The 14,285-nt window shown below is 43.1% G+C and overlaps 2 protein-coding genes across 10 annotated transcripts in view; one reads left to right on the top strand and one right to left on the bottom strand.

Annotated features, from left to right (window-relative positions):
• The window catches only part of PSMC1 (proteasome 26S subunit, ATPase 1), a 1,015,066-nt gene that overhangs the window by 281,708 nt on the left and 719,073 nt on the right, over positions 1-14,285 (top strand). The window lies entirely within an intron of this gene.
• The window catches only part of FOXN3 (forkhead box N3), a 467,440-nt gene that overhangs the window by 388,980 nt on the left and 64,175 nt on the right, over positions 1-14,285 (bottom strand). The gene's annotated exons all lie outside the window — the stretch shown is intronic.

Below are 14,285 nucleotides of genomic sequence, written 5' to 3'. Positions count from 1 at the left end.
GATATCTGGACACTCCCAAGTCTGGGTCTGTTTAGTAAACAATACTAATTTGTTCCCTTAACCGTAAACGTCTAGAGGCTAGGAATGCCTAACTTTCTGAGAATGGAGCCCAGCAAATCTCAGCCTAATTTTCCTAGCCCTCACTCAAAATGGAGTCACTCTGGTTCGAACGCCTCTGACAGACTTTTCACAATTAATAAAGTTCAGCATGATCAGAACAAATAAACACAACCTGAGGTTAATCAAGTTCGTCATTGCTTTTGTCGAACAGCTCATTTCTCTACTAAACCACAAACGACTTTCTGCATCTTTTCCACATTTGTGCCTTAGAAAAAGTGGGACTGATGAGATGGCTTGGAGCAACCCCTTCCTTGTCTACCCAGAGAATTTCTGAAGCGTATTAAGGAGATTTATAATTTGAGATGCAAGTGCCATTTCATTAATTGGCATTCTTGGAGATTTTGATTTTCTCCTGCCATCAATGGGTTAATGTTCTGAGATCTTCTTTTGTTTTACAAGAGGCAAGGAAACACATTTGGCTGATACAGTCCATTATTAAAATTGCATTTCAGCAGTGGCAAAGAACTCCAGCCACCTGACGCTGGGCTTAGGCATCATCTTCCTGTGCGACAACCCAAAGCTATTACATTAAGAGCATAAGCAAAACAATGGGGCTGCCTGCAGCACAAACTCCCCTGGTAGAAGGAAACCATCAATCCTGCCCGTGAAGTATGTAGCTACAAAAGGAGAAAAAGACATTCTTTGATTGAAGTATAAGAGGAAGGAATACACAGGTGCTTTTCAATCAGAGCTGGATCGCATATACTTGAAGAAATACCAGCTTCAACCACCAGATAAGTTTGCCTCTGGAAGGCACAGCCGGCAAGCATACCTGATGAGGACTCGGAATAAGTATGGGGGCAAATGAGGTCAGTCTTCTCTGCTCCCCCTTCAACTAGGATGCTCACGGTCCACACCCATTGCCTGTGAGGTAGTTTCTACAGAGATGAAACAATGAGTTTCCTTAGGGGCCAAGGAGGCACAAGACTGACCTCTTTAGTTTCTACAGTGCTAAGTAATATTAATAAGCTCTAAATCTTTATGTAGAAGTCAATGAAATTAACAGTAGGGTTTAGAAGCCAGAAACATGGTGCTGGGTTATTAAAAAAACAAAAACAAAAAAAACCCCGACCATTCTTTTCAGCTAAACTCCAGCTCCAGTTCTCTGGGCTAGAATAGTAGTGTTAATAGATTCCGCCTCGACTAAAAAGGGAGCCAGTGGCAGAAAATCTATTCCTCCGGCAAGGTTGCTGGGCAACCAGCAAGCTTTTGGCATGTGGCTGATGTCTCCAGGCAGCCCGGACTACACAAAGTAAGCTCTTCCATCACTTACAACTAACTTGATTTTGATGGATTAAAACCGAATCAAAATGTACTGTAACTCACTCACGTCCAAATTCAGAAATCAGAGAGAGACAGAAAATATCCCAACATCCAACTAAAGACCAACTTATCAGAAACGCTAGGATTCACTGAAGTTCATTCTACTGGGTGATAAATCTCTTCTGCATTCTAGTATACAAGTGATTTGGTTTTAAGACCAGAATATCCAAAACCAATGGGGGGTGGCGGGGAAAGTACTCAAAATATTTTGAAAAAATATTAATGTTAGGAAGATGGAGCGTCGATATAATGGATTCTAGAGTCAAATGCATCTTTATGCCTGGTATTTTGTTTTTTAATTGTGTATTTTTAATTTTAATGGGTATACAGTCTGGTACTATTTTAGCTGCATTTTCTTTTAAGAGATTGCTTTTTTTATTTTTTTTAAGACAGGATTCTTGCTCTGTCCTCCAAGCTGGAGTGTAACAGCATGATCACAGCTCATTGTAACCTTGAAACTCTGGGCTAGAATTTAGCCACCATTATTTAGCAACATTGTCTTTTGCTAACATCTGAGGACATCAGTCGATAATCAACAAACCCTTACTAAGGGTTCTGAGGTCCCAACCTTATGCTCTAGGGCTACAGAGAAAGGTCAGACCTTGGGCCAGGCCTTATTTAGAATACACTGACTATCAGGACATAAAGTAAAATGGCCTCTTCTCATCAGCTACAGTCGTCCCTCCTTCTCCACGGGGGACAAGTTCTAAGACCTCCAGTGGATCCCTGAAACCCCAGATAGTACCAAACCCTACATACCTATGTTTTCTCCATCTAACAGAGACAGCTACTGGGTAGTAAATACAGTGTGGAAATGCTAGACAAAGGGATAATTCATGCCCCAGGCATGAGATTCAATCACAAACCTTAGAGCAGCGTGCAACTGAAATATACACTGTTCATTTTTGGAATCTTCCATTTAATATTTTCAAGCTGCCGTTGACTGTAGGTAACTCAAAGCATGAAGAGAACTGTGGATAAGCGGGAACTACTTCTTCCTCAAAAGGTTAGTTTGGCATTTACTATGTTCATTTCTGAAAGCCTCCTCCCAGAGATACTGAACGAGCTGGCTGGACTCTAAAAGTGGTCAGTTTTCCCCAGGTTTCTGGAATGAAGCAGGCCTACCTGCCAGGGCTCTGAATGCCATAAATACCTCCACACTTGATCTCTAACTTTTCTTTCTTTTTGAGAAACACATGCTTGATAGCATTCATAATGAATCATCAACTTCAGTGAGAGCCTCTTCAAAAAAACTGCACGTACTGTCAAAGAAGAGGGACAGGACATTCCCTCTTCTTTGCAACCCTGAACCTGGGATCTCATTCGTCGATACAAGGCCACTAGAGGAGAGACTGAGGGTAAATGCAGCCAAACCAAGGAGACGAGCAATAGTGCCCACATGTCTAAGAGTATCGGGTGAAACCAAACTGTGCCTACTGGCTCCTTCTAACACAGAGAATGCATATGACTTCTAGAGAAGCACTTTCATGGACCAGCCATAGCATGTCCCGTTCGTGGCCTCCCCAGCTCCGGGTCCATTACAAATCCATTAGTCTGTTTCCATGTGTCTTGCAACACATTAAAATGCACTGCAAGAGCTAACAGCAGCCTCCTCTGAAACCATTATTATGATAAAATGCAACTTGATGGAAACTGATAAATTATTATTGCTCTCTAACAAGACATATGCCCTCAGGTAACAAAAAGTTGTTAATTTTAATATGAAAAAGAGGTCTAATGGGTATCTTCAGGAGCTTGTGAAGGTAACTGCTCTGTGGGGCAGGGCTAGTCTCAAGTCCAACACTGGCCACACTTCACAAATGCCACCCGAGAAATCCTTTGCTGAGCCACTACTCCCGGAACTAACCTTTCCCTGTTACCTATAGCTCTGCCTGTCCATGGAACCTTTTCTACTTTATAGTCATTCTTTGCCTATTACTCTCCTCTCGCCTACCAGGTATATGTGCCCCGTGTGCAGTCCTAGGGTCTTACTCACAGAGTTAGATGCTTAATCAAGGTTAGATGATTCTGTTTTTCACTGGAGGAGAACACAATGGCATGTAAATATAACCCCTGAAAAACTACAACTTTTTAGGTTTCTGGATAATCTGTGCTATCTGATCAAACTGTTAGCTCCAAGATGTAGAAAGAAGAATCTATGGTATAATATTAAGTCAGCCAAACAGCTTTACCCTTTCTATGGGAGTGCCTTTTGCTTCCTGTAAATAGCCTAGTAAATGGTTGTTTTGCAGAGAATTATCCAGTAAGGAGAAGCCACGGAAAAATTAAGAGGCAATGATTTTTTCCTGATAGCTTATTTTCTTTTTTTATTTTTTTTGAGACGGAGTCTCGCTCTGTCACCAGGCTGGAGTGCAATGGCGCAATCTCGGCTCACTGCAACCTCCACCTTCTGGGTTCAAGTGATTCTCCTGCCTCAGCCTCCCAAGTAGCTGGGACTACAGGCACCTGCCACCACGCCCAGCTAATTTTTTGTATTTTTAGTACAGCGGGGTTTCACCATGTTGGCCAGGATGGTCTCAATCTTTTGACCGCGTGATCCACCCCCCTCGGTCTCCCAAAGTCCTGGGATTACAGGCGTAAGCCACCGTGCCAGGCCCCAATAGTTTCTTTTCTTAAAATAATTTTTTATATTATAAAAGCAAAACAAATTTCCTGTATAACCTTTGCCCTTTTCACATATATGTATATATACATACACATGTATATATACACATATGCACACACATACGCATACACATACACAACACACATATACATATGCAAACATACATATATACACACAGAGTCTCGCTTTGTCAGCCAGTCTGGAGTGCAGTGGCGTGATCTCAGCTCACTGCAACCTCCGCCTCCTGGGTTCAGGCAATTCTTCTGCCTCAGTCTCCCAAAGAGCTGGGATTACAAGCGCCTGCCACCACACCTGGCTAATTTTTATATTTTTAGTAGAGACGGGGTTTCACCATGTTGGCCAGGCTGGTCTTGAACTCCTGACCTCAAGCAATCCACCGGCCTCAGCCTCCCAAAGTGCTGGGATTACAGGTGTGAGCCACCACACCGGCCCTGACACTAGGTAATCTATAAAGAACAGAGGCTGGGCAAGGTGGCTCACACCTGTAAGCAGATTGCTGATGAGAATGTGAAATTGGATAACCAGAGTCATTGTATGTTTTGTGCTGCTATAACAGAATACGGGACACTAGTTTGTTTATTTATTTATTTATTGAGACATAGTCTCACTCTGTTGCCCAGGCTGGAGTGCAGTGGCACAATCTTGGCTTACTGCAACCTCTGCTCCCAGGTTCAAGCAAGTCACCTGCCTCAGTCTCCCAAGTAGCTGGGACTACAGGCACGTGCTACCATGCCTGGCTTTTTTTTTTTTTTTTTTTTTTTTTTTTTTAGTAGAGATGGGATTTCACCATGTAGGCCAGGCTAGTCTCGAACTCTTGACCTCAAGCAATTGTAAATTGTTGATTATCATTTGAATTTTCACAATGCCTGTGAGTTTACCACATTGCTTCTTTCAGATGTATTGATAATAGCATCCTATTTGCTTCCTATTTAGAAATTATAATTATTTGTAACCAATTATTGTTACTTCCTAGTTTGCCCACCTACCCCACAGACTGTGAGCTCCCACAGGTAGATACTATTTCTATCTTACCCTCCATTGCATCTCCACTGTCCAGCACTAAGGCTGATGTGAATGTCTGTTGAACGATCACTGCCTAAATTAACTGATGAATTAAGTAACGCCTAACCGAAGTTCTAGCTTAGTTGAGGGTCTCTGAAATAAGGCTGGTGATTTAGCAATTTACCAGGAGATTTTGCTTCAGAGAAACCCTTGCAACCCAGAATTCCGAAGCTAGTTCTCTCCTCTAGGGAATCTTAGGAAGCCAGTCTCTAACCCTAGGAGAGGAAGTAGGAGGTGGAAGGGGGAACTGGCAAAGGGAAAATACTTTCTCTTGTTCGAAAGACAGCATTCAAAACTGGACACACCTCTGTTCAATTATTCATGAGAGAACACTTGAGTTCAAATAAAAAATATATGTGTGTTTTTAAACACAGCTGTGGTACAAGAAACACCCCATTCACTCAGAGTAAAAATTATCTTTCACTTGCTCACTCCTGCCTGCGCTTTCTCTCCCTCCCACCCTTAATCTCTGCCCTACATATTCCCAAGATTTTCTCAGATGGCATTTTAAATCATTTCCTTATTATTCCTCACATGTATATTGATGTCTGTCAGAATATATGCATATATGCGGCTAGGCTACATATATGGTTATAAAGATGTGCACATATCATCACACCATTACTTATTTATTTACTCTCGCTAATATAGCAGGGTAACAGAGCAGGGAAAAATCAAAGTGGTAGATAATTTTAAAATTATTCATATTTGACTCTAGGATACCAGCAATTTACTTCAACACTAGACTTCCATTCTTAATTCCATTTAGCTTAGGCTATTAAGACTAATTTATGTTTCAAGGGCATACACTAACTAATCGTATGGGATAATGTATGTAAAAGTATTCTATAATTAGAAGCTTAATGTAAATGTAAGTTATTACCATAATAATGATTTTTCTTTTCAATTTGTATGCATGTATGTATATATGCCTATATATTACACTATCTAGGTAGTCTAACACAATTGTTTTCAAATACCCGCTCACAGCCAATACTGGTCAGTGACAAAGTTTTCAAATGAGAATTATCAGAACAAGGTATTAAGTTTTTTATAATGTGCTGGGCACGGTGGCTCATGCCTGTAATCCCAGCACTTTTGGAGGCTGCGGTGGATGGATCACCTGAGGTCAGGAGTTTGAGACCAGCCTGACCAATATGGTGAAACCCCGTCTCTACTGGAAATACAAAAATTAGCCGGGCGTAGTGGCAGGCACCTGTAACCCCAGATACTCGGGAGGCTGAGACAGGAGAATTGCTTGAACCCGGGAGGCGGAGGTTGTAGTGAGCCAAGATCGTGCCACTGCACTCCAGCCTGGGTGACAGAGCGAGATTCCATCAAAAAATAATAATAATAATTAAATTTATAAATAAAATTTATAAATTTATAAATAAATAATAATTAAAATTAAAATTTTTTAATGCTCTTTTTTAAATGCTCTTTTTATATTTTTTAAATGCTCTTTATTCTGAAATTAAATTCTTACTCATGTTTTGTTTGTTTGAAAGGCCTTTTGTTTTATGAAATTATAGTGATAACAAATGGTAATTTTTAAAGTCCTTATTTGTGGAAAAAAAAAAAATTCTTTTGAAATGTTAACTAATCCATGGAGTTGAAAAGTCTGTTAAAAGCTAATTCAGGCAACGAAAACAGCAACCCCTGTCCACAGTGTATTTGAGAAAAGAAAGCAAGGTTCCTCTCAGCCTTCAACAATCGCAATCACAATGACGTTGGAAACATCCGGAAAGACGCAGCCTCTGAGCAGGGCCCTCTCTGGCCCCAGGCACTCCAGCACCTAGTGGCTTATGTGAGCCCATTTCCTACTCCCCAATATCCCCCAAAACCGAAGCACCACTTTAGAACAAACCCCAGATCTTATACTAGTCCAAGGTGGGGGCAGGGTGAGGGAGGAATTGAATCCAATTTGTTATAGGCAAAGAGACTTCAAAGTCTCCATCTGATGGTTCAAACATCCATAACAGAATTGGTATTTCTTTACAGATTCAAGGCATGGCCAAGTTGCGCAGGCTCACTTCAGGGTCCAGTTTTCTCCTTGGAGGCTGCAACCCAAGCGAGCTCCCTGCCCTTTGATCTGGATGGAGCCAGAGTGTTACAAATATGCTTGTATTAAGCTATCTCCAGTCTGCCTGAGGGCATCAGCCTGGTATGCAAGGATGGGAGCTTCAGACTGTGAGATTCCCAAGTCTTCATTCACATTACATTTCTTTCTGGCAGGCCGGCTAATGCTCCTTCAGCGTGATGCCTTTGAGCCATGGTAATGAATGACGGCATCACAAGCAGGACTAGAGAGTTCTGCCTCCATCCTCCAGGCCGAGAATTCATCCTCTGGCGAAGAACAGGAGAACTACAAGCAAACACCAGTACTCTAAATGACACCTTTATCATGCAGCTGGCAGGCATTGACTGAGCACCCATGAGCTCCAAACACCATGCTGTGAGACACAAAGGAAGCTCCGTGGTCTTTGGCCATCAAAACAGCCATGTTCCGCCACCCAGCTCTGGGGTAAATGAATCCTTACAAGGACCCCATCCCCTTCCATTCTGAGGCCTCATCCTCCTAGATTTGACAGAGCAGACCTTCATTTTCCAAATCAAAATGTATAAAAAACTTGTTAGAGCTGGAAGACATTCCGCGTGAAATAAGGTACACTGCACAACAAACACTTCCAGCAGCACCGCCAGCCCTTCCCCATTTCCTAGACAATCTACTGAAAAATCTTCCACTCATTCTTTCGTAGGTTCAGAGTGTCCGCTGGGCCAAACTGTCTGCCGGTGACAGAAAGAAACCAACAGACTCTGCATCGCCCAGGGATAAAACTGAAAAAGAGAGACAGATGTCCTTGAGAAACAGCACACTCTGCACTACACCTGTATGACTTGTCCCCAAGAGATGTCCAACAGTGGGTGATCAGAGATGGGGAGAAAGCAGTTCACTTATTTTTCACCAGCTCATACCACATCAGTCATAATACAAAACAAAAATCAAGAACTCCTAAGTCCTCGGACACCTGCTTCATGCAAACACAGAAATGGGATAACTGCGACCACTGTTTTTTGACTCTTCCCCAGAAGTAAAGGTACTGCTTTTAATATCCCGCTTGCTGGACGTCCATCATCCAAAACACAATGCAATCATTGTAAGGCGGAGAGAGTGAGAGATTCTTTTCTGTGGGGTAGGGGCAGGCAAACCAGAGCCTCTGCAGACACGCAGGGAAGAAACAGTCTTCTACTCGTTGTTGGAATAATGGTGGGACGCGCACACGAATGTTTCTGGCTTGCCTTAAAAGAAAGAAACTCTTTCAGAGAGCAGAGACCTTAAACATCTTATTAGCCTTTGAAGTTATGCACAATGACATCCTTTGGTTCCTTGCCCGGGATCGAGGTTTAAGCTTTAAGACTCCATTGACTTACCAAGAATTGTAGAAATGTTTTCATGGCAGCAGAAGGCAAAAGAGCTGAATTATTAAACAGCAAGTGATAGGATGGTGAGGTGGAGGACAACATCCTTTACATGGGGCACCCGACTCTGCTAAGGGGCTCAAGAGCTGTGGGTCTAACTTTCTGGGGTTAATTTCCTTGATTTCCTGTCTTCTGCACAATCAGATCAGTTTTGTGAGACTAAAGCCAAAATCCTAGAAGCAGAATAGGTTCTGATCCATCCACTATTCCTCCAACCCGTCCCTGGTCCAACCTGTCTTACTAACACTTGTCCTTCCTCCCAACACTGCTAGATCCCTACAACCCATCTCACACCCCGGACAAAAAAGGTCACAGCACTCAGCTCCCTCCAAAGTAAAGAGTTCGCGGTGCTGGTATCTTTTCCCATGAGGAGCCAGGAAAGGAGAAGGCCATGTGCCAGCTGCTGCCCCATACAGTCCTCTAGGGCTCTGGATGAGTGTATAGTCCCCTCACAGCAGGTCCTGTCCATCTGGTGGACCACTCTATCCATGCACACTGTGTCTCCAGCCAGCATGGTGTTGAATACATAGTGGGTACTCATGACACGCTTCTGTAATGAAGGCCTGGTTGGCCCCGCCCCTACGCTTCCTCTTTCCTTTCTGCTAGATACCCATCTAGGGGTACGCTCTATTTTTAGGGCCTCACCCATGACCAAATTCCAGACATCAGGACTGCTTCCCAGAGTTGTTTGGTCTGTTTTTGTTTTAATCTCACGCCACAGCAAAAATTCTCACTCAACAACCCCAAAAGCTGGGAACCTAGAGATTCTAGGAAGCTAGCACTAGTCACCTAAGAAAAGGTAAGAATATCACATGCTGCTATTATCATGGTCTGATGATCTCCGTAAAATTAATTACTGAACTGGAGCCAAACACTTGAAGGAAAACAGAAGGAAATCTGTTGCCTTGAGATTTATCTTTCTTCTTCAAAGAAAAGCGTACGGTTGTTTCTATAGTACATGATGTTAAGATAGGCCTTGGGCCAATCATTGTAAAGAGCATCTGAAAAATCACTCGGAGTTGTGTGTTCAGTTGTTTTGTGAAGGATGTAACTATTTGTTTGCTTAAGTGGGCTGTAAGGATTGCCAAAAAAGTTCTGTGAAAATATCAGCTAAACTCAAGTCTCTACCAGCAAATACAAGCAAGAAGTTCACATATGCGTCAGCATCACGTGTATTATCTCTGACTTATACATATGAATAATGTATAAATAAGCTGAACCCATTCAAACAACCAAATGATTTTAGTTCGCAATAGAAGCATAAATATAACCCTTGGTTTAAGTGAGGTTCTTACTCTAAATTGTCTATGTACACCATGAAACAAACTCTTTGCAGGGGCCTGGAGGGCGTCTCCACATGGGTTGTGTGAATTCTTCTAATCAAAAGTGTTGTTGAGGCTGGGCAGAGTGGCTCACGCCTGTAATCCCAGCACTTCGGGAGGCTGAGGCAGGCAGATCACCTGAGGTCGAGCGTTCAAGACCAGCCTGGGAAACATGCCAAAACCCCGTCTCTACTAAAAATACAAAAGTTAGCTGAGCATGGTGGTGCGTGCCTGTAATCCCAGCTACTTGGGAGGCTGAGACAGAAGAATCACTTGAACCCAGGAGATGGAGGTCACAGTGGGCAGAGGCTGCAGTGAGTGGAGGCTGCAGTGAGCCAAGATCATACCACAGCACTCCAGCCTGGGTGAAAGAGTGAGACTCCGTCTCCAAAAAGCAAAAAGTGATGGTGAGTCAACAGGAAGGGACTCTTTTTTTTTTTTTTTTGAGACGGAGTCTCGCTCTGTCGCCTAGGCTGGAGTACGGCGGCCGGATCTCAGCTCACTGCAAGCTCCGCCTTCCGGGTTTACTCCATTCTCCTGCCTCAGTCTCCCGAGTAGCTGGGACTACAGGCGCCCACCACCTCGCCCAGTCAGTTTTTTTGTATTTTTAGTAGAGACGGGGTTTCACCGTGTTAGCCAGGATGGTCTCGATCTCCTGACCTCGTGATCCACCCATCTCGGCCTCCCAAAGTGCTGGGATTACAGGCGTGAGCCACCGCGCCCGGCCTGAAGGGACTCTTTCAAGCACCCCATTTGGCGGGCGTTTATGGTGGGCCTCTATGAGAAAATCATCAAGACACTTTGGGAGGTCGAGGCGGGAGGATCGCTTGAGCTCAGGAGTTTTCCGCAAGCCTGCGGAAAATGGCGAAACCTCATCTCTACAAAAAAAACAAAAGTTAGCTGGGCATGGTGGCATGTGCCTGTGGTCCCAGCTACTAGGGAGGCTGAGGTGGGGGGCTCACTTGAGACCAGGCGGTTGAGAATGCAGTAAGCAGTGATGTCGACACTGCATTCCAGGCTGGGCAACAGAGCGAGATCCTGTCTCAAAAAAAAAAAAAAGGCAATTGTCAAGAAATCATTTCTGCTGTCGGGGGCTACATTTGGCCCTCACAGCCAAGAAGCCACACAGTTCCCCATAATTACATAATAAGGACAGTCTGGTCAGGAAAGACTATAAAGTAGTGCTTGTGGGTTAATTGAGTTAAAAGATGAGCCTGAAGGAGCCCTTTACTCAAATAACATGAAAGTGAAAAAAAGAGAAAAAAAAAGCGTAAATAGATTTAGAAAGCAAAACTCAGGAGGTAAAAATGACCAAATACTAACTTTTCATTCCTAATGAAGCAGGAAGGCAGAACTTGAGTCACATCTCAAGATGTTTGACACCCCAATTAGGATCCTCAGCCCCTTGAACAGCTATCTAATTACCCTGGAGATGAATTCCCCGGGCAGCAGGCCCCAAGAGCCTTTCCAGCCAACTCCATCGCTCACTGGGAAGTCAGGGAAAGGGAATATCTAGGTTAGGTTTGATGATCACAACTTCTTAAGGATTACTCAGATCTCAGAAATAAAGACTGGCGGATCAAGGGGAAAGCGCAGTCAGGACTTTTTGGTTCATTAGAACGGTGAAAATAAAATCACTTTTTGCAGTCGTAAGGAGTCAACACAGGTTAGTTTTCCAGAGCCTAAAGAGTAAAAGGAAAACAGCTTTACCCTAACAAACAAGAAGGCATACAAAAGTCAAGCAAGACAGAGGGTAGAAAGAAAAAAAGATACTAATTCCATTAAAAGTGACTTTCTTCTTTTTTTTTTTTTCTTATTAGAGTCCCACTCTGTCGCCTAGACTGGAGGGCAGTGGTGCGATCTCATATGACTGCAACCTCCACCTCCTGGGTTCAAGTGATTCTCCTGCCTCAGCCTCTGGAGTAGCTGGGATTACAGGTGCCTGCCACCACGCCCAGCTAATTTTTGTATTTTTAGTAGACACGGGGTTTTGCCATGTTGGCCAGGCTGGTCTCGAACTCCTGACCTCGTGATCTGCCTGCCTCGGCCTCCCAAAAGTGCTGGGATTAGAGGTGTGAACCAGCGCGCCCAGCCTACTATTCTTTGACTTTTCGTAGAGATGAAGTCTAATATGTTGCCCAGGCTGGTCTTGAACTCCTGAGCTCAAGCAATCCTCCTGCCTAGGCTTTCCAAAGTGCTGGGATTACAGGCATTAGCCACCACACACGGCCTCTTTCTTTCGTTTTTATCTTATTGGAAGAAGGAGAGTTGGGGCTTTGGTTATATTTGTTGTTGTTCATTTTCCGTTTCCTTTTGTTCTGTTACAATTTTTTTTTAATGGTAATATCTGGATATGGTATACATTTCAAAAAGTTATCAAGAATATGCAGTGAAAGCTTTCTCACCTCTGTGGCCAGCCACTCAACTCTACTTCTCAACAGCAAAAAAACAAGAAACAACAAATACTACTAAAAAAGCAAAAACAAAAGAAAGAGAAAAACTTAAAATAATTATCTAAATCTGCTGCTGCATCATTTCAGATATAATCTACGTAAATACTAGCATTTCTCTTTTTTTTTTTTTTTTTTTTTTTTTGAGATATAGTTTCGTTCTTTCACCCAGGCTGGAGTGCAGTGGCGTGATCTCAGCTCCCTGAAAACTCCGCCTCCCAGGTTCAAACGATTCTCCTTCTTCAGCCTCCCGAGTAGCTGTGATTACAGGCACCCAGTACCATGCCTGGCTAATTTTTTAATATTTTTAGTAGAGACTGGGTTTCACCATGTTGGTCAGGCTGGTCTCAAACTCCTGACTTCAGGTGATCCACCCACCTTGGCCTCCCAAAGTGCTGGGATTACAAGCATGAGCCACCGCACCCAGCTAAATATTAGCATTTCTTTCTTCTGTTAAAATAATGGTTTTTTGTAAACTGTTCTGCACTCTGCATTTTTCACTTAACATACCTCGGAGATCATTCCCTATGAGTATATCTAGAGCTGCCTTACATTGTACAAGTGCAAATACATCTGTAGGATAAATATCAAGAAATGGAACTGCTTGGCCAAACATATGCATTTTCAGTTGCAATTAATATGATCGATTTGCTTCCCGTGGAGAAATTTATCAACTTATACTGTCATCAGCGATAGGTGGAAGCTCTGCTTCTCACCTCAGCCATTCCCTCAACAGTAGTCTTCCCCATAGAAAGTAAGAGTATTATCAACTTCGCTAATTGAACAGGTAAAAACAACCTCTTAAGACTAGTTTATGCTTCTCTTATTAGCAGTAAGGATAAGCATCTTGTCATTTGCTTAAGAGCCATGTATATTTTCTGTCAACTGCATGTTCATATCTTAGGTGATTTTCTAGTACTTCCTGTTCTTTATTAAAGGCAGTCTCTAGGAAATAATATCTAAACTGGGCTTTTGGACAGTGCCTTCCAGTTTTCTAAGCCCATTCATTCATCCTAATTTAATAATCACAACAACCAGGTAAGGAGGCATAAAATATTATTTCTTTTTTATAGCCAACAGAGACAAGGTTTAGATGGTTAGGAGATTTGATCAAAGACCCCACTGTAAGTTTGTAGCCAGGACTAGCATTCATAAAGCTTACCTTCTAGTTCATGATGTGTATGTGTGTGTGTGGCGGGGGGGGTGTGGTGTGTGTGTGTGTGCATGCGTTGGTACTACATCAAAATGCCTCTTAGATTGTAGAAAAGATAAGAAAGAAAATATTCTCTTTTTCTCTAATGATGAATTTATATTTTCTATTTACCTGGCCAGTTTTCATCATGTAACAAGCAAAATTTAAGGGATACTAAAATTTTATTTGCTCGCATTTTGTCATTTGGGCCAAAGCCTAAAGACAAGCCTCAGAGGCCGGGCGCGGTGGCTCACACCAAGAATCCCAGCACTGTGGGAGGCTGAGGCGGGGGGAATCACCTGAGGTCGGGAGTTCAAGACCAGCCTGACCAACGTGGAGAAAGCCCATCTCTACTAAAAATACAAAATTAGCTGGGCGTGGTGGCACATGCCTGTAACCCCAGCTACTCGGGAGGCTGAGGTAGGAGAATCACTTGAACCCAGGAGGCGGAGGTAAGAGTGAGCCGAGATCATGCCATTGCACTCCAGCCTGGGCAACAAGAGTGAAACTCCGTCTCAAAAAAAAAAAAAAAAAAGACAAGTATCAGACTCACTATGTGCCTCATCAATGTATTAACCTATTCTCACTGGGTTGGCAGGGTACTGGGGGTGGAGAGGAATTAGGAGGGACTACCTGTATACCTACCCCTGGAGATCTGGTATCTTGGACAGGCCTTCTAATACTGAATG

Source organism: Macaca thibetana, chromosome 7, assembly GCF_024542745.1.
Source record: "Macaca thibetana thibetana isolate TM-01 chromosome 7, ASM2454274v1, whole genome shotgun sequence".
Taxonomy (NCBI): Eukaryota; Metazoa; Chordata; class Mammalia; order Primates; family Cercopithecidae; genus Macaca; species Macaca thibetana.
Note: the sequence above shows the minus strand (reverse complement) of the source record. Positions and strands in the feature narration are given on the sequence as shown.